Genomic DNA, 19836 nt, shown 5'->3' with positions numbered 1-19836 from the left:
AGGAAATTCAATTCAGTCAACAGGACAAAAGTTCTAGAGTGAAGCCGTTTCACCGCTCATCCAAGTGGCTAACCACACTGAAACTAACACACCTAGTCATATTTAGCATTATTGTTCAAATCCCTAATGGGTGATGGTTTTCTTTGTTTAGATTTAGGCCTGAGGATGGAGTTATAAATAGGAAATAAATTATGTCTAACCCCCCCATTGTCTTCTATCTTCAAAGGAGTGGTGTGATTTTGAAATAGAAATATCAAAGTCTCGAGTCCCAAGCTGCTCTCGTGACAGTTTTCACTACACCAAATGGAGTAGACCACATTGCTTTGTTTGTGGCACAAGGTTTTGTCCTTTGGGTGAACCAGTTTCTGTCTTAAAGTGTTTGTAGGTTTGAAATAGACCTGAATTTTGTGCTATCTGAAAATTCTCAGAGGCTTTTCGAACACACCCGTATGTAGAAAATAGTTGCACATTTGATTCTGATTCTCTGTTGTCCTGTTCAAGAATTTAAAACAATGTCTTGAAAATACACATTATTTAGCATCAACTGTGCTCCTTTTTTGAATTTGGTTAGCAACAGTGGGAATGAACCATGGAAAAAATGCACTGCCTGGCCAAAAAAAAAAATTACACCTGGATTTAACTAAGCAAATTGTTTGCAGTTGCTGCAGTTGGTCAGGTCTAGATTCAGCAACAGTATGTGCTCAAAGAAAGATGTCAGCTGACTACCTGAATATACTTGAATGACCAGGTTATTCCATCAATGGATTTTTTTCTTCCCTGATGGCAGAAAAATATTTCACGGGCATATTCCAACATGACAATACTAGAATTCGTCAGGCTCAAATTGTGTAAGAGTGGTTCAGGGAGCATGGGACATCATTTTCACACATGGATTGACCACCTTAACCGCATTGAGAATCTTTGGGATGTGCTGGAGAAGGCTTTGCACAGCAGTCAGACTCTACCACCATCATTGCCATAATCAAAGCTAAAGGCGGTCCAACTAAATATTAGCGTGTGTGGCCTTTTTTTTGGTGGCAACTTTTATTTTTGCCAGGAAGTGTAGTTAGTTAAGAAACATGACTAGCATCCTAATATAAGCACGTGGTTGTAATGGATGTAATTTGACAGCAGAAATGCTCAGGCATTTTTAGCAATGATTTACAGACCTAAACACATCACAGGAGACCTTCAGATTTCTACCTGTGATGTCACAATCCAAGGAAAATTGAAACAGATTTTACTACATTATTTGCTAATTGCAATGTCATTTAGATAAAATTTTGTGTATACTGTACTCTTGAATATTATAGCCAAAGGAACAACATTTCCATGAAAATGAGCTGGAGGAGGCACCTGGAGGAGGGTTTGTGGAGTTGCAAACTCACTCAGAGTGAGGGCATATCCAATGCAACACACAATGGTCCTGAAGAAAAAAATATTTAATTTTATTTAGTCTATTTAGTATTCGCTAAATAGTAGCTCTAGCACAGGGGTACCTTTTACCTTTTAGTTCAGTAGCAATTACAGGACTGAAATCATCCAAAAGATTCTAATGAAAGTGTATGGAGTTTAAAAACACAGTGGAGTGCTTCCTGTATTACCCCATGACATCACAAGGTGGACATCACAAGCATTTTCTGTTTGAGATAAGAACTCAGCCTAAATATACATGGTTTGTGTGAATGAAACATAACACAACTCCAGGTATATCTGTAATGAGGAAATAGCTTTATAACATACACACATGGACAAAATTGTTGGTACCCTTTGGTTAATGAGAGAAAAACTCACAATCACAGAAATGACTTGAATCTGACACAAGTAATAATAAATAGAAATTATATGAAATTTAACCAATGAAAGTCAGACATTGCTTTTCAAACATGCTTCAAAAATAATTATTTAAAAAAACAGGCCTGGGCAAAAATGTCTACTCCTAGAAAAGACTGAAAATAATGTAACCAATGGGACATGTTAATCCAAGGTGTGTCCTCTAATTAGCATCACAAGTGTCTACAATTTTGTAATCAGTCAGTGGGCCTATATATAATGGCTTACACTTGTAATGCGCTTTTCAAAGTCTCTCAAAGTGCTACACTATAGTCATTATTCATTCATTGCCACACTTGGTGATGGTAAGCTACTATTGTAGCCACAGCTGCCCTGGGGCAGACTGACGGAAGCAAGGTATAGGTATAGGTATAGGTATAGGTATAGGTAGTCACTGTGCTGTTTGATGACATGGTGTGTACCACACTCAACATTGGACCAGAGGAAGCAAAGGAAAGAGTTGTCTCAGGAGATTAGAAAGAAAATTATAGACAATCATGTTAAAGGTAAAGGCTATAAGACCATCTCCAAGCAGCTTCATGTTCTTGTGACTACAGTTGCACATATTATTCACAAATTTAAGATCCATGGGACTGTAGCCAACCTCCCTGGACATGGCCGCAGGAGGAAAATTGATTACAAATCAAAGGGACGGATAATATGAATTGTAACAAAAGAGCCCAGAAAAACTTAGAAGAGATTAAAGGTGAACGTCAAGCTTAAGGAACATAATTGTCACATCGCACCATCCGTTGTTGTTTGAGCCAAAGTGAGCTTAATGGGAGACGACCAAGGAGGACACCATTGTTAAAAACAAATCATAAAAAAGTCAGATTGGAATTTGCCAAACTACATGTTGACAAGCCACAAAGCTTCTGGGAGAATGTCCTATGGACAGATGAGACAAAAATAAACCTATTTGCCAAGGCACATCAGCTCTATGTTCACAGACGGAAAAATGAGGTATATCAAGAAAAGAACACTGTCCCTACTGTGAAACATGGAGGAGGCTCTGTTATGTTCTGGAGCTGCTTTGCTGCATCTGGCACAGGGTGTCTTGAATGTGTGCAGGGTACAATGAAATCTCAAGACCATCAAGGGTTTCTAGAGAGAAATTTGCTGGCCAGTGTTAGAGGGCTTGGTCTCAGTCACAGGTCATGGGTCTTGTAACAGGACAATGACCCAAAACACACTAAAAACAGCTAAAAACAACCAAGAATGGCTAAGAGGAAACATTGGAATATTCTTAAGTGGCCTTCTATGAGCCCTGACCTAAATCCTATTGAGGATCTTTGGAAGGAGCTGAAACATGCCGTCTGGAAAAGGCACCCTTCAAACCTGAGACAACTGGAGCAGTTTGCTCATGAGGAGTGGGCCAAAATACCTGCTGAGAGGTGCAGAAATTCAAGTTATTTCTGTGACCATTGTGAGTTTTTCTTTCATTAACTGACGGGTACCAACATTTATGTCCACATGTGTAGATCAAAAAATAGTGCTATATGGGTTTAATAAATAAAAAAGAAAAAAAAGCTTGAGCTTGGTGGATGAGTCACAGCTCCCTGCAGGATACATTACCTCCATCTCCCCCCTCTCTTTCTCTTTCTCTCTCTTACACTCTCTCTCTCTCTTTCATTTCTTTTCTCTCTGTCTCTCCCTCCCTCTCTCTCCAGTGTGGGGCTGCTGCTGTATGTCCTCTGATAAACGCTACGCTCTCTCTCTGTCTCGCTGTCTCTCCCTCTCTGTCTCTTTCTTTCTCTCTGTCTCTCCCTCTCGCTCTCTCCAGTGTGGAGTTGCTGCTGTATGTCCTCTTATAAATGCCGCTCTCTCTCTCTCTCTCTCTCTCTCTCTCTCTCTCTCTCTCTCTCTCTCTCTCTCTCTCTCATATATATATATATATATATATATATATATATATATATATATATATATATATATATATATATATATATATATATATATATATATATATATCTGTCTCTCCCTGTCTGTCTGTCTCTCTCTCTCTCTCTCCATCTCTTCCTGTCGCTATCTCTCTCTGTCTCTCCCTCTCTCCAGTGTGGGGCTGCTGCTGTATGTCCTCTGATAAACGCAGCTGTCTCTTGCGTTCTTTTTCTCTTTCTCTCACCCCCTCTCTGTCTCGTTCTCTCTCTCTCTCTTTCTCTCTCTGTCTCTCCCTCCCTCTCTCTCCAGTGTGGGGCTACTGCTGTATATCCTCTGATAAACACCGCTGTCTCTTTCTCTTTCTTTCTGTCTCTTTCTCCCTCCCTCTCTCTCCAGTGTGGGGCTGCTGCTGTATGTCCTCTGATAAACGCCGCTCCGCTGAACTTCACTCCCACGCACTCTGGACACTCTGAAATGGTCTGAAAGCTGCTAATTTCTTACAATCCTGCAGGGCTACACCATATTAGGGAAAAAAGGTCTATCTTTTGAGACCATGATATAACAGGCCAAAACTAGAAATAAACAAGTGCTGAGCGAGGGCTAAACATGGCCAAACCAGAGATCTACCAGGAATAGACAAAATTGTCTATTTGAATAGGCAGAATTGTCTATTGGAATAGGCAAAATTATCAAAAATGAAGAAAAAAAAAAGGTAGGTTTAAAAGTTGTATGTCAGAACCTTTAGACTCCTGTGAGCTTTTTGGCATGTTATAATGTTGTTACCTCATTAAAAGTATATCTGGAGTTGGAGTAACCCTTTACTATTAGTCTGTTTACTGCAGGGGTCTCAAACTCAATTTACCTGGTGAAATCGTGAAGGAAGAAATTGTAGACCAGGTAGAGAGTTGAAAGAAGTTTATCTGATCAGATGAATGAAGTTACAGACAGCAGGCACATGCGTTGTGTTTCAGAGGAGTTTTCCAGTACTTAAAGCCTTTTCAAGGTACTATCTATAGAAGGCAGGTCTTATAAGGACTTAACTAATTTTACATACTGTCCGTACAAGGTCACAAAGGGATGTATGGTTAGCTGTTTACAGAGAGGTAGAATGCATCACTAAGAGATGCCTCCAGTCACTAAAAGATGTATTGCTAGGCCTCTTGTCAACCTGAAGAGGAATACCAGTATCCAGTGACCGAAGCGACTAGTTCTAGTGGAGACATCCTAAAATAAGTTTTGTGTCACATTCCTACAGAGAAACAAGTTCACCCTTATGCTAAGACACAACATAATCAACACAAGGTTTAAAAGTAAAAATCATGCTTTCACCTGGGGGCCGCTGGAGACAGAGTTTGGGTGAGGCAGGGCCGCATTAGGTTTTCCACAGGAAATGCTGTTAAAAAAATGCACCGTTTCAAGTGCCGTTCGAACGGTGCATTTAAGGTACGTAATTTCCAGCATGACAAATGCTGTCCCATTGTATGCACCCGACGAATGCAGCCGAAAATGTGTCATGCGTTTCCATGGAGATCGGCCGTAGCCGGAGCATGCACGAGTCAACTATACACATTCAAATGTAACTACTGGTTTATGTCACCTACAACAGTGCAATATGAAACTGTAAAATCTGAATAAAGATATATAGAGGCTGTGTGTTTAATGATTAAAAAAAACTGTGCATCTTTGGCACACTCAGGTATAGAACGCACAGAAAGTAAATAGCGCTCTCTACTAGTATTAAAGTGATTTAGCCACAGATCAAATTAAACCTGGCCCAAATACAGAACCGTTAAACTGCAATATCCCACTTTATGTACAACTACTTTGTGTTCTCTGGTTTATAGACTATGAATGTAAAAATGATACTGTTACCTCTGTCTCTGTTATTACGTTTTAACAAGGTATATTTTGTTAAAGTTATGTAGAAGCTACAATTGGAAAAAAATCACCTCAAACCTTATATTTGTCTATTGAAATTCAAAGAGAAAGATTAATTCCTTACTTCATTCAATTTAAACAAATAAATGGCTGCGACGACGACACCTTGACTTTTCTTCTATTAAATAATAAATAATTAAAAATAAAACAAATTATTTTAGCGACGTCACGTAAGTGCACAAACAGAGGTTGAAGTTCCCTCGTGTCCCATTTTCAGCACAAAGGCGGGTACACAGAGGAGTCCCCTTCGTTGGCCGGGTACTTCAAACGGCACTTTTAACTGTGCATGTGTGCGGTGCGACCCTATGATTGGTCCGGGTTACCAGGGACTGTTATTGCCGACGGACAGGTGTGGCTATGTGAGTACAGACACGTCACACTGCACTGAGCTCCTTACTTTTCTTTTATCCCACTGTGTATGCATCACACTTATATACATATATATACGTATAATGTCCCGCTCGGCAGCAACTTAAAAAAACCTTTGAAGTGCTGTGAATGCAGCACTCTGGGACGAATGTCCACGTGTGTCCAATAGAAATGAGGCACCAGTCAGACACGGAAGAAAACACTCCATGACAATGCTGCTATAACTTTCACTCATTGAGAAATGTTTCTCTGCATCAACCTCGGGCCGATGTCCCGCCCCCAAGAGCCATATACCCCACTGTGATTGGTAGGTTTGTTCAGCTCCGCACACAACACTGTAAAGTGCCATGCATATCAAACTCGCGGACTGCACTAACATTAAACTTTCATATTAAGGCGGGGGCCGCGAACTCGGGGCCCCGGGCCACAATTGGCCCGTGGGGAGCTAGTCTGAGACCCTTGGTCTACTGTATATCTCCAAAGCTCAAAATGCTCCGTTCCACCTTATGGCTTATATCATGGTTCACCTTTTGTGATCGCACTGTTTCAAGTTTTTTTCTTTTTGCAATTTTGCATACTTTTTTTTTTTTTGCAGTGTATGAACACGCAAAGTGTTCTACGTCCTGATTGGCTAAAGGACGTGTCGTGCCACCTGTACAGTACAGAATGCCTTCAGCCAAATTTACATAAATGTTCGAAGCTAGCAGTGTGACTCTGAAATGCTGTTTACAAGTTTTCTCCCCGTCAAAACCCACAATGTCGATGAAACCTTCTGCAGCCAACAAAGGCACCTGCACCCGCGCCCAAAAGGCCGAGGAAGATGCTAACCATCGCAGAAAAAGTTGTACTTCTGGACATTCTGAAGGAAGGTAGAAGTTACGCAGCTGTAGGGTGCCATTACGGAATAAATTAATCTTCGGTTCGTCACATAAAGAAGGAGGAAAATAGCATAAGGACAAAATAAGCAAAAAGTTTTAACAGTGATGCAAAAAGGGTTGTAACTGCCCGCAAAAAGACCATCAAAGATGGAGTCTGCTTTCGCTTTGTGAAACAGTGACTGCAGGAAAAAGAACATTATGCTGGATACCAACATCATCTGCAAACGCTAAATGCTTTATGAAACCTTTGCTGATATCGATGACATTCATGACAGCGAGGAGCAGGATGTTGCAGAACCCAGGCAATTGACGAGTCCTTTTCACACAGTACCAAGCCCACTGGCAAGGGCTGGTTTGACAAATTTCAGAAATGCTTTGGACTCAAAAGTGTTTCTCTGCACAGAGATTAACTATGTTCTTCACTTGGAAAAAGACACCTGCACCAAGGCCTTCAGTGGAAAAAGACACTAAAGCGGAGTGGTGCCAGGATGAAGAGGCGCGGTCAGAGGAACTGTGAAATATGAGTGAGTCACTATTAATCATTTCTTCTTCTTTAAATCTACGAAGGTTTGAACTTTGAAAGTATTTAAACAAGAGAGAAATGTGAGAAAATGTTAATGCCTGTCTGAGAAAAGTGTGTGGAGAGGGGTTATACAGCCTTAAAAGATATATAATAATTGTAAAAAATAAAGCTTTCTACTTTGAGATTTCACCTATTGCGGGTTATTTTTGGAACGTAATTCCCCCGATAAACGAGGGACCACTGTACTATGGAACATTCAAGGCAAAACAAACATATCTTTGAGCTAGAGGACTGCCCACTAGGTATGCGCCAATATGGATTATTTATTTATTTATTTTATTTTTTAAGCCAATATCCAATATTTATGTCCCCAGAAACTGATATTTGCCAAAACTGATATTTAGCTTTTAAAATCCATAGCAAAGCCCACAAATGTATCTTAAATTGAAGTTAAAATTACTAACTCCACTTTTGTAAAAACAATGACAAAATGTATTTATCTGATACATACAAGAATTTGTTAGAAGTGCAAAATGACGGTAGATCAAACGGTGAATCGGGGAGAGTGCTGTGGTCCAAGGTGAGAGCATGAGGAGCAGGGTGTGAGACAGGGTGGACAGTACCAGTGAGGAAGAGCAGGTCCAGGGAGCAGGATCTGGTGAGAGTGGAGTGGGTTCAGGGTCACTGGTATGGACAGGTTTGACACGTTGAAGGTAGGGGTCTATGCGGAGGTAAGGAGCTGTACGACGGACGAGTTGATGATTTTAGTGATTTTGAAGGGGCCCAGGAAGCGAGGAGAGAGGTTCCGGGAGTCAGACCGACTGACCTGGCTGGTATTTGGGAGCGGGGATACGATGCCTGTCTACAGCCGCCTTGGTCTTAGCCTCAGATTGGAGGAGGGTGGCTCTGGTCCTTCCCCAGACCCTGCGGCAGCATTGGAGGTGGTGTTGAACGGATGGTACCGCCAGGTCCTTTTCCTCCAATGGGAAGATCGACGGTTGGTACCCTTGGGAAGCTTGGAATGGGGATATACCGGTAGCGGAACTTACGAGGGAGTTATGAGCGTACTCGATCCATGGCAGGAATGTGCTACAGGTGGAGAGGTTGGCAGATATTATGCAGTGTAGCGCCATCTCCAAATCTTGGTTTGCTTGGTCTGTCCGTTGGTCTGGGGGTGAAAGCCAGAGGTGAGACTCACTGAGGCGCCGAGACCCTCGCAGAAAGAGTGCCAGACTTGGGATGTGAATAGGGTTCCTCAGTCTGAGACTATGTCTGTGAAGCTGGAACACGTGATTGGTGATTTGGTCGGCTGTCTCCTTGGCAGTGGGGAGCTTAGGTTGAGTGACAGAATTCGTGGCCTTCGAGAAATGGTCAACGATAGTGAGGATGACTGTGTTACCTTGGGACGGTGGGAGACCTGTCACAAAATCCACTGCCACTTGGGACCACGGTCGTTTTGGGACAGGGAGCGGTTGGAGCAGAGCGGAAGGTGGCAAGTGGGAGACTTTGCTCCTGGTACACACTTGGCACGCTGAGACATAGGCACTGGTGTCTCTGTCTATGGTGGGCCATCAAAAGTGATGCCTCAAGAGGGAGAGTGTGCGGTTCACCCCTGGATGGCAAGCGAACTGAGAGCAGTGGACCCATTTCAGTACCTTGGGGCAGACAAGATCTGGAACAAAGAGAGTACCAGGTGGACACTTACGTGGGTCAGGATGGGCCTCCCGAACTAGGTGCTCGATCTCCCAACGGACAGCTGCGACAACACATGTAGGGAGAATGATGGGTTCTGGAGCAGCGGTGGTGTCCTTCTGGGACAACTGGCGTAAAAGGGCATCTGGTTTGACGTTAGGAGATTCCGGGTGGTAGGTGAGGATGAAATTGCATCTGCTAAAGAATAAAGACCAGTGGGCTTGACAGGAATTGAGGCATTTGGCAGATTGGATGTAGGACAGGTTTTTATGGTCAGTCCAAACCAGAAAGGGATGTTCCGCCCCCTCCAACCAGTGACGCCATTCCTCCAGAGCGAGCTTGACTGCCAGCAGCTCCTGGTCCCCCACATCATAGTTGCTCTCCGCTGGGGACAGATGGCGAGAGAAAAAGGCACAGGGAAACAATAGGTTGTGAGGTTCAAACTTTTGGGAGAGGACATATCCAACACCAGTGTCTGGGGCGTCAACCTCCATGAACTGTCAAGAGGGGTCTGGCTGGTGTAGGATCAGGGACGAGGTGAATAGGTCCTTCAGCCTGTCAAAGGCGCACTGGGCTTCGGGGGTCCAATTGAACAGTCTGGTGGGAGAAGTGAGTTTAGTAAGAGGCGCAACAATGGGGCTAAAGTCCTGGATGAACTGCCTGTAGAAATTGGCGATCCTGATTAATATTGGAGTTGTTTACGGTTATTGGGTGTAGGCCAATCAGTAACAGCTTTAATCTTTTCGGGGTCAGCTCTCACCTGTCCACACCCCACGATGAACTCCAGGAAACTGGCCTTATCTGCGTGGAACTCACACTTCTCGGCCTTAACATAGAGCTTGTTTTCCAGCAGTTGCTGGAGGACCTGGCGTACGTGGTGCTGGTGTTCCTGCGGTGACTGGGAAAAAATCGAAATGTCATCGAGGTACACAAAGACAAAAAGATTAAGGAAGTCTCGAAGTATGTCATTGATTAAAGACTGGAAGACTGCTGGAGCATTGGTTAGTCCAAATGGCATGACTAGGTACTGGAAGTGTCGCCCCCCTCTCGTATGCGCACCAGATGATATGCGTTTCTGAGATTGAGCTTGGAGAAGATGGTGGCTCCATGGAGTGGTGTGAAGGTGGAATCGATAAGGGGTAGAGGGTATTTGTTTGTTACGGTGAGGTTGTTGAGACCCCTGTAATTGATGCATGGTCGTAGCGTCTTATCTTTCTTGGCAACAAAGAAAAATCCGGCGCCCACAGGGGAGGAGGATGGACGGATAATACCAGTGGCTAGGGAGTCCCGAATGTATTGCTCCATAGTCTCCCGTTCTGGTTTGGAGAGATTATAGAGATGGCTGGAAGGCAAGGGAGCGCCGGGCAAGAGATCTACGGCGCAGTCATAGGGGCGATGGGGAGGAAGTGAAAGCACTGCAAACACCTGGCGTGACAAGAGGGACTCCACTCCGACACCTTTCCCTGAGCCCAGTTAATGACGGGATTGTGAGCCACCAGCCAGGGATGGCCCAAGATGAACAGTGTAGTTGGACCGTCTAGTCTCGTGGTGATTACCCGACAAAACAAGGGTAACGGGCTCAGTGACATGCGTTACTTTAGCTACGAGTTCCCCATTGAGTGTGAGAGCCGTGAGGGCCGTTCGAGGGGACCCAGCCTAACCCCCGACTGCTCTGCCACCTATTGGTCCTGAAAATCCTCTTCTGCTCCAGAGTCGATGAGGGCAAGAATGGGTAGGGCAACAGAGCGAAAACACAAAGTAGCGTCTTGTTGAAATGTATTATTTTCTTTCCTGGGATGTTTTGCTGACCCACCAGTACTCCCAGTCCTACCAATGGGCGCCCTCTTTTGGCTGAACCAGGCAGGAGGCAAGAAAATGTCCCATGTCACTCCTCCGCCTGGCGACGTAGCAGGCGTTCCTCAGCAAACAAGTGCGCTCGGCCCAGCTGCATAGGTTCATCAGGGGGCAGTGTAGTGGAGCAGACCACGGTCCTAACAGGTGAATGTCCAGAACTCAGGTCTGTGGTGTAATCCATTACTATTGCCATAGAAAAACAACAAAATGACGTTCAGAGCATCAGGCACTCCAGATGGAAAGTAGCAGTATCTAAATCTGGTACAAATCATCTCTTCTTTTGTAAGATTAATGAATTTGTACATGGTCCCTGACAAATAATGAATAAAGAAAGAAATTTGTTTTGATGTCAACTGCAATACAAAAGGTGCAGGACTCCATCCAATAACCCCATAAATTACCACAGTGTAAACATTAGCACAATAATGACATCTTTGCAGCACAACTGTAATAAACAGTAACAGCCTGAGCAACAGCATGGAGGGCATCAGCAGTAAAGTGCATCATGGGGACATACAGGAATGGAGTTTAATGTCACTATGCAACAATGCCAAGTTCAGTTCAGTATTACTGTATCGGTGGATGTGGCTATTGTTCATGGGAGGGGGGCAGAGAGGGCAGGAGGGCATTGTTCAGCAGCCTCACAGCTGGGCGAGACCTAAATTTTTTCCAGGTTTTGTTTCATGTGGATAGTCACAGTAATTACAGAGATAATAACCATAACTTAACTTACATACAACCATACCATATACCAACACAACCATAAAATAACTAACTTCTGTGGGGTACTAATTGCTAACCCATAACATATTTTGATCACCATGTTACCTTTTATTGTTTTGAAAATGCTATATTCACCAAAAACAACATATTAACATATTTTGTAACTTTCACTTTCATACCGAACATTTGATCAGGTTTGTCAATTTGCTGTGTACAGTTTCGTATCATGTTTTTTTTTCTTCTATATTTATGCATAATTGTTGTGTGGGTGACATATGGTTGTCGTTAGAGAATCGTACAGAATCTCACAGCTAACTGTAAAAAGGGTTTGCATAGGGCCTGGGAGAGATTGCTGTAATACTCAAACGTGCATGGATGACATTTAAAACCTCATCAGGCATGTTTTTGATGAGGGAGCAATGATATAACACTGTAGAAAGCAAAAGAAAGTGTGTGTGGGTTTTTTTTTATCTGTCTCTTGCACATTTTTTTTTTTATTTAGATGCAGTCCACTTGCTTTGTTTACCTTTGCAATATATGAGTATTATTTATTTCTTTATTTTTCTTTATTTAACAGATACTTGTAGTGAAGTTTAAAAAAAAAAAAAAATGAAATGCAAAATGAAAGGGTGGGGTGTGTGTATTTGTAGTGGTATTCAAGTGCTAGTCAATTCAATGAGAAAAGGCATTCAATGAGAAAGAAAAAAAAACATCATTATTATTATTATTATTATTATTATTATATTATTATTATTAACACAGCCAGATGCCTTTGTGTTACATGAATGAATCTATATGTTGTCACCATGGCAATGTGATGCAAACTGTGCAATCTTATTGATACTTTGCAGTGACATTATGTTAGGGGGTTCTACGTGTATGTGTACATTAAGTATGATAAGTTTTTAGATTGTCTGAAAGAAAAAAAAGATTTAACACATTTTCAGGAGTCTGTCAGTACGAGTGTTCACGGTCCTGTTTAGGTGTTCAACTTAAAGATAATAATAATAATAATAATACATTTTATTTGTTAGGCGCCTTTCAAGGCTCTCAAGGTCGCCGTACACATATACACACATACACAATACAAATAGAACAATGTAAATCACAATTACTAACAGAAAAACTGCCGGATAATGCTAGCTAGCTTGTGACTGTAATGTTATTTGAGAGGGACTTGTAACAATAAAAATCAGCTCACCAGATATAGTTCTTTTTGGTCAGATTGTGTTGAAATAATGCTCATATTAAAGTCTAACAGAGCCTAAGACAGAGCATACCTACAGTTAGCATCATACCCCCACGGAATGTTGTTGATATCAGCTGCAAATATCAATATTTCTGTCTTTGATTCCAAGTCTCTTGTCTCTCACTGCATTTGCTCTTAACTCTGTTGTGTTGTGTAAAAGTCCACCGTATGTTTTCCGCTGCTCCAAACGTATTGAATTTCCTCAGTGTCTCACTCCAATTAGGCTGACACCTCCTGCCTACCTATTTATCTTGCTGATGGCTCACTTGGTACTTGTCTACAGCAGGAATCCTCGTTCATGCCCCAAAGAGCTGTCTCCCCCCAGGGCTGATTTCCTCTTTGTTAATTAGCTGAAAGACAGCCGCAAAGCCGAGTCAAGTTTTATTTCCCTGGTGTAACATTTTGATAGAGCGGGCGGTCACGTGGAGGGCTGTTTGTCGAGTTATGAGAAGCCGGGTGCCTTTAATCTCTGTTTATGAGCGTCCTTGGTCTGCTCTCTCATAACCACCACTGCTAATATTGTTTTTATTTTGTACCCTCCATGCCATACTGTGAAAATGGAGTAACGGCATGATTTAGAAGGCCTTGAACTCCGATTTGGGCATTAGATTATAGAATGTGCTCATATATCCCTATTGATGCTTTGCAACTGATGTCATCAACATTCCCTGCGGGTGCAGTGCTCTGTCTGAAGCTCTGTGACTCAAGGTAGACTTTAGATCATTAGTTTTCAAATGATCTTAATACTTTTTTGACAGTGTTTGTGTGCATTGTGTCTGCATTGATTGGCTGCAGGTACCTGGGTTTAGGTAGTGATGATTCAGATCAGAGAGAATCATTTTAGGCTTAAACCAACTGAATTTCAGCATTGGAACTGGCAACCCAAATGAGAGTCTCATGTGAGGCTCATTCTGCTTTCTGATAAGATAATCATCTTGAACCAAAACACAAAATTATAACAATAATACATGGGCGGACATCCCCAATGTTTTTATAACTAGGAATAAAACAGCAATTATTATTACAATTATTGTAATTCTTATTGTTTATGGAATGGATGTTTATGGAATTTACAATCAAAATTATATCACAGTTCCTTTAAAATTACCAAGCCCTAATAATAAATCAGTTTAAAGGTCCTCTATTATGCAAAATATACTCTTGTGAGCTTTAAGTCATGTTATAATGTTACCTCCACAAAAACATACCCGTGTCGTAATGCCAGTGTTGGGTGGACCAAAGAGGTGCAGAACTCGGGGCAGATTTACAATGTTTTTTACAGATAGTGAATAATAATAATACAAGAGTTCAATAATCCAACACGGTGCACGGAGCAGGGTGCAAGCCAGTGTCCAGGGGCTCATCGAGAGGAGCGGGGGCGGGGACTGGAAACCGCCAGAACCGGGACGGAGACGGGACCGGGAGTAGAGCCAGAGGAAGCCGAGCCAGAACGGACCGGGAAGCGGGAGCCAGGACAGGAGACGTGAAGCAGCTGGAGCCCAGGACGACACAAGGAGGTGAAGGTAAGGAGTAGACAGGAGCAGGAGTGCGGAGTCAGGAGCAGAACCAGAGACACGGAGCTGGGAAGGTCAGGAGAACTGAAACCTGGGAGGCAGCAAACTCCAATTAGCATCGAAAAGGTAAGCAACAAGAGTACAAAAACGGAGCTAGAATAGTCATGTTTGACACGCGGACGATCTGGCACCGAGTGTCTTCTCTCAGCTCCTCTTATCCACGGCAGGTGGTGATGATTGCCCTGATGGGAAGCAGGTGCACGCGGGAGGAGCCGGGAGCTCCGCCCATCTCCAGGTTCAGGCAGGTGAGGGAGGGGGAAGAGCACACAGGGAGGCAACACAGGAGCGGAGATATACATGCCTAATGACAACCTGGAGTTGTGTTTTGTTTTATTCACACATGAGTAATCCTTTATTATTATACTGTCTACAACCCCAATTCCAATGAAGGTGGGACGCTGTGTAAAACATATAAGTTATTAAAAAAAAATACAGAATACAAAGATTGGATTTGCAAATCCTTTTCAACTTATATTGAACTGAATAAACTACAAAGACAATATATTTAATGTTCAAACTGATAAACTTTATTATGTTTATGTAAATATTCACTCATTTTCAATTTGATGTCTGCAATACGTTCCAATAAAGCTGGGACAGGGGCTTGTTTACCACTGTGTTACATTACTTTTCCTTTTAAGAACAATCAATAAAGTTTGGGAAGGACACTAATTGTTTAAGCTTTGCAGGAGGAATCCTTTCCCATTCTTGCTGAATGTGCAACTTCAGTTGCTCAGCAGTCCAGGGTCTCCGTTGTGTCTCTGTTGTATTTTGCACTTCATAATGTGCCACTTATTTTCAATGGGAGACAGGTCTGGACTGTAGGCCAGTCTAGTACCCACACTCTTTGACTACAATGAACCTCGCCTCATCCTTGCTTGTGAATGACTGAGCCCTTTGGAGATGCTCCTTTTATACATAATCATGACACTCACCTGTTTCCAATTAACCAGATCAATGTTCCAAACAGGTGTGGAATGTTCCAAACAGGTGTATTTTAAGCATTCCTTAACTTTTCCATTCTTTTGTTGCTCCTGTCCCAGCTTTATTGGAACGTGTTGCAGACATCAAATTGAAAATGAGTGAATGTTTGCATAAAAACATTAAATTTTATCAGTTTGAACATTAAATATCATGTCTTTGTAGTTTATTCAGTTCAAAATAAGTTGAAAAGGATTTGCAAATCATTGTATTCTGTTTTTATTTTTTATTTTATTTTATTTTTTAAGTTTTACACAGTGTCCCAACTTCATTGGAATTGGGGTTGTACATGTCCAAATCTCAGAAGGTGGAACAGTGCGTTTTCTGTTTGAGAGAAAAACTCAGTCTAAATATGCAGGGTCACATAATGTTTCCTCATCACAAACATTTTAACATGGATCATAGCATAATATGGGCCCTTTAAACTATTTCAGAACAGTGCCAATGTACAAATATGAGGCATTTCAACTTCTCTTCTTGTTTAGAGGTGCATTCTTTTGCTCTTTCATCACCCTGACAGCGAGACTTTCTTCTGTCTTCTCCTTAAAGGTCACACAGTGAGTTTACAGCACAGCCCTCTCCCACAGAGCTCAGAATCCTCACTGAAAAGCTTCTGACTGTGACACAACACCGGGAGACAAGCTTCCACCCCACCCTGTCCGACTCTGCGTGACCAATAAAACGCAACAATGATAAAACACAACCACCAACACAAACCATCACTCTTCCACAAGCCTACGAGATCCAATTACATCATAGCTTTCCATTCATATATTCACTGATTGTTGCTTAGGCTGTTTGATGAGACTAAAACGGATTATTGTCAAATGGCCTCCCCTCTTGGTTATTGATTAGCCCTCATATTAGGTTATAGAAATGGCATTGTGCAGAATACATTGACATTTTCGCTTCTGTCTGTCACAATGCTAAAGCTGGCTACAGAATTCTTGCCCTGTCTGACAGATGAGCTGTTGGTTCTTTTGGCTTCCTTTGCTCCTACTCTTTATCTATAGAGCTTTGGTATGGAAATTTGACGTAAATATCATCAATTATCCTGATGGTTTTCCTTTCTTTTTTGCATCATGAGCTAGACCCATTTGCTTGGTGGGTGAATTGGTAATAGAACCTCGCAGGCATGTAGTGCATATGTCATATTTGACTACTAATTTAACTAAAATATAGCTAACATAGGCCTGTCACAATAACACATTTGAAGCAAGATACATTACTCTGCACTAAACGATAATATTGAAATTACTTTATGCCACTGACACAAAAACAAAGGATTATCCCACTAAACACATGCCTGTGTATACCACAACATTAAAAGGTGTGAGCAACAAGAACTAAAAAGCAGAAAGAAGCAATAGTGTGTGTGTGGGTGGGTGGGTGTGTGTGTGTGTGTGTGTGGGTGTGTGGGGGTGTGCGTGTGTGTGTGTGACCTGTAACATGTAGCAAAGCGTGAATATGCAAGGCTCATGCATTAATTAAATCAATAATTAACTGATTAAATTTCCCTTAAATAAACACAGCAGTTGAAATTGAACAATGTTTCCCTTAGCTATTTTAAAATAATTTGGTCACAAAGGGCCGTACGTGGCCCCCAGGGTGTAGTTTGCCCATGTGTGGCCTATACTCCACCCGAAGATCTGTTTATACAATATATCTGCATTGGGCTAAATCTAATGTTGCTTAACCACACAGAACTACACAACAAATCATTCAGGGGCAAAAAAAAAAAAAAAAAAAAAAAAAAAAAAAAATATATATATATATATATATATATATATATATATATATATATATATATATATATAAAAAATATATAGACAGTTATGTCATTTTGTGAGGAAAAGTCATTTTGACAAAGCAACCCTTTAAAGTTAAAATTCCCCAGTTCTGTCCTCTTAAATATGCCTAATTTCAACAAAAATTAGTCATTTGAGTGGGCTTATTTGGAGGAGGCGAAAATGTAAAGTTAACTTTTTGAAACATAATTAGCCAAGTAAAGGCAACTGTAACAAAATCTGCTATTGTCACAAATGTAGTAGTGGTTACCATGGAAACATAAAGCCCACACCATGCACAGGATATACAAAATGCATTATGAATCACTGCAATAGACTCTTCCAGTACTGCCATGTTGTGCACAGACTTGCTGTAATAATTGTGGTTAAAGGGTGGATATCATCCATGTAATGTCTCCTAGGCTCCATTCAAACCCTTCTTATGGTTAGCTGTAAGATTCTGTGCAATGTTGAGCCCACAAGCCTACATCACACATTCTCACATGACAGTTCTATATAAATATACAAAAACATGATGCAAAACTGTACACAGCAACTAAACAAACCGATGTGCAGTAGTTTCATTTGTGGGATGCGCACTAATTTAGTTGTGATAGCACTCTGACGAGGGAGTGTCAGAAATAAGAGTGAACCTTATAAAACATGGTAATACCTTTTATTGTTTATTGTGAAAATGCAAAATTCGTCAAAAACAACATATTATAAGTTTCACTTTCGTGTTTGACAATTTTAGTGAAAAGTCTCTCCTCCTTCACAGTCGCAATCACATTACAATCTGCACACATTCTGCTAATTAAAAATTGCATCAGGGTTGTGAAGCTGTAGTGTATTGTTCTGTATCATACTTTTGTATATTTATGTATATATGTATATATGTATATATATGTATATATGTATATATATATATATATATATATATATATATATATATATATATATATATATATATATATATATATATATATATATACATATATACATATATATACATATACATATATACATAAAGTGTGAGAGTCACAGTCCAGGAACATCCAAGATCCATAAGTACATCAAGGACAAGGCCCCAACAGATGACAATCCAGCACATAACTGTAGGATGTAAGGCCTGCATGTAGCGGCATAACCAAGTGGCAGCCATAGTGTACTGAAACATCCCCTACATTTCCCTACCTTGACCCCAAGGTCAAGATAGGGAAAAACCTCCAAAAGTGGTGACTGCATGGTGATGGCGAATCAATCGGACATTGTGGTGTTGGATAAACAACAGAGCAAAGCCGCTGTGGTGGACCATGCAGAACCAAGTGATGGGAACATCTGGAAAAAGGAACATGAGAAACTAGAAAAATACCAGGGGCTCAAAGAAGAGCTGGAGAAGGCCTGGAAGGTGAAGGCATCAGTTGTGCCCATGGTCATTGGAGCACTCGGGGGCAGTGAGCCCCAAACTAGAGGAGTGGCTACAACAGATCCCCTCAAAAAATATTAGACATCTCAGTCCAGAAAAGTGCAGTACTAGGAACAGCAAAGATACTGTGCAGAACCTGCAAGATCCCAGGACCCGTGCTTGGGGGAAAAAAAAGGTATTTTTTATTTATTTATTTTTATTTTTTTCATATTGAAACATAAATAAAAAATAGGGTGGGCTGATATGGATTTTTTCAGCCTATATTTCCAGCCTGACATTTGAACAGCTGCATTTAAAATCCGTAAACACCCACATATTAATTTTAGGAAATGATGTAAGGCGAGAAGAGCAATTTTTCATTTTGTAAAGATAAGAAAATGTATTTATCTATAATATAAAATCATTAATTACATGTTTGTGAAAAATACAGTCATATAGAAATCTTCTGTTTACATTTTGACTCATTAATCTGATGTTATCAATAACAACTCGGTATCAATATCAGCCGTTGCCAACCTGGAACTGGAACCGAATTATCGCCCATCCCTACACAAAATGACCATGACAACAACTCCAGCACCTCTCCTTCTCTGCACTTATATACAATAGCACCAGTGCCATATCATAAGGGTCAATATGCTGTAACACTATTGGTGCTTTTTCTGGTCTTAGGAGTTATGCAAATGTCAGGGTCTCATTTATACAGCTTTACATGCTTTTTTCTCGTTTCTCTATTTTATTGTTTTGAAAATGTTATATTCTCCAAAACAGGTTAACATGTTTTAGAAGTTTCACTTTTGTTTTTGTGAGTCGAACTGTAAATAATAGGTCTCGGGAGAGATCGCTAAAATCCTCAAATATGCATGGATGACTTATAAAACAGGCATGTTTTTGATGAGGGAACGTTATGACATAGTGAAAAGCTCAAAAAATAATTAACAATTAATCTCCTCAACACTGGGACTCAGTAATATGTTATTTAAGGAGAGAAAGGTTCAGTTCAACTGTGTTTGATCCAAAGTGTGTAATAAATGTGTATGTATTCTGCAGTGTTTCTGTTGTTTAGCAGTAATAGTTAACTGGTTTTCCACTACTGTTTACTTGATTTTCTTGTTTTAGATGTCAGGT

At 41.1% G+C, this 19836-nt stretch overlaps 1 protein-coding gene across 2 annotated transcripts in view; it reads left to right on the top strand.

The window, feature by feature from the left end:
• dnah9 (dynein, axonemal, heavy chain 9) overlaps window positions 1–19836 on the top strand; it is a 612810-nt gene that overhangs the window by 302212 nt on the left and 290762 nt on the right. The window lies entirely within an intron of this gene.

The sequence above is a fragment of the Periophthalmus magnuspinnatus genome, chromosome 19 (genome assembly GCF_009829125.3).
Source record: "Periophthalmus magnuspinnatus isolate fPerMag1 chromosome 19, fPerMag1.2.pri, whole genome shotgun sequence".
Lineage (NCBI taxonomy): Eukaryota > Metazoa > Chordata > Actinopteri > Gobiiformes > Gobiidae > Periophthalmus > Periophthalmus magnuspinnatus.
The sequence above is the reverse complement of the archived record's forward strand: the minus strand, read 5'-3'. Positions and strand labels throughout refer to the sequence as shown.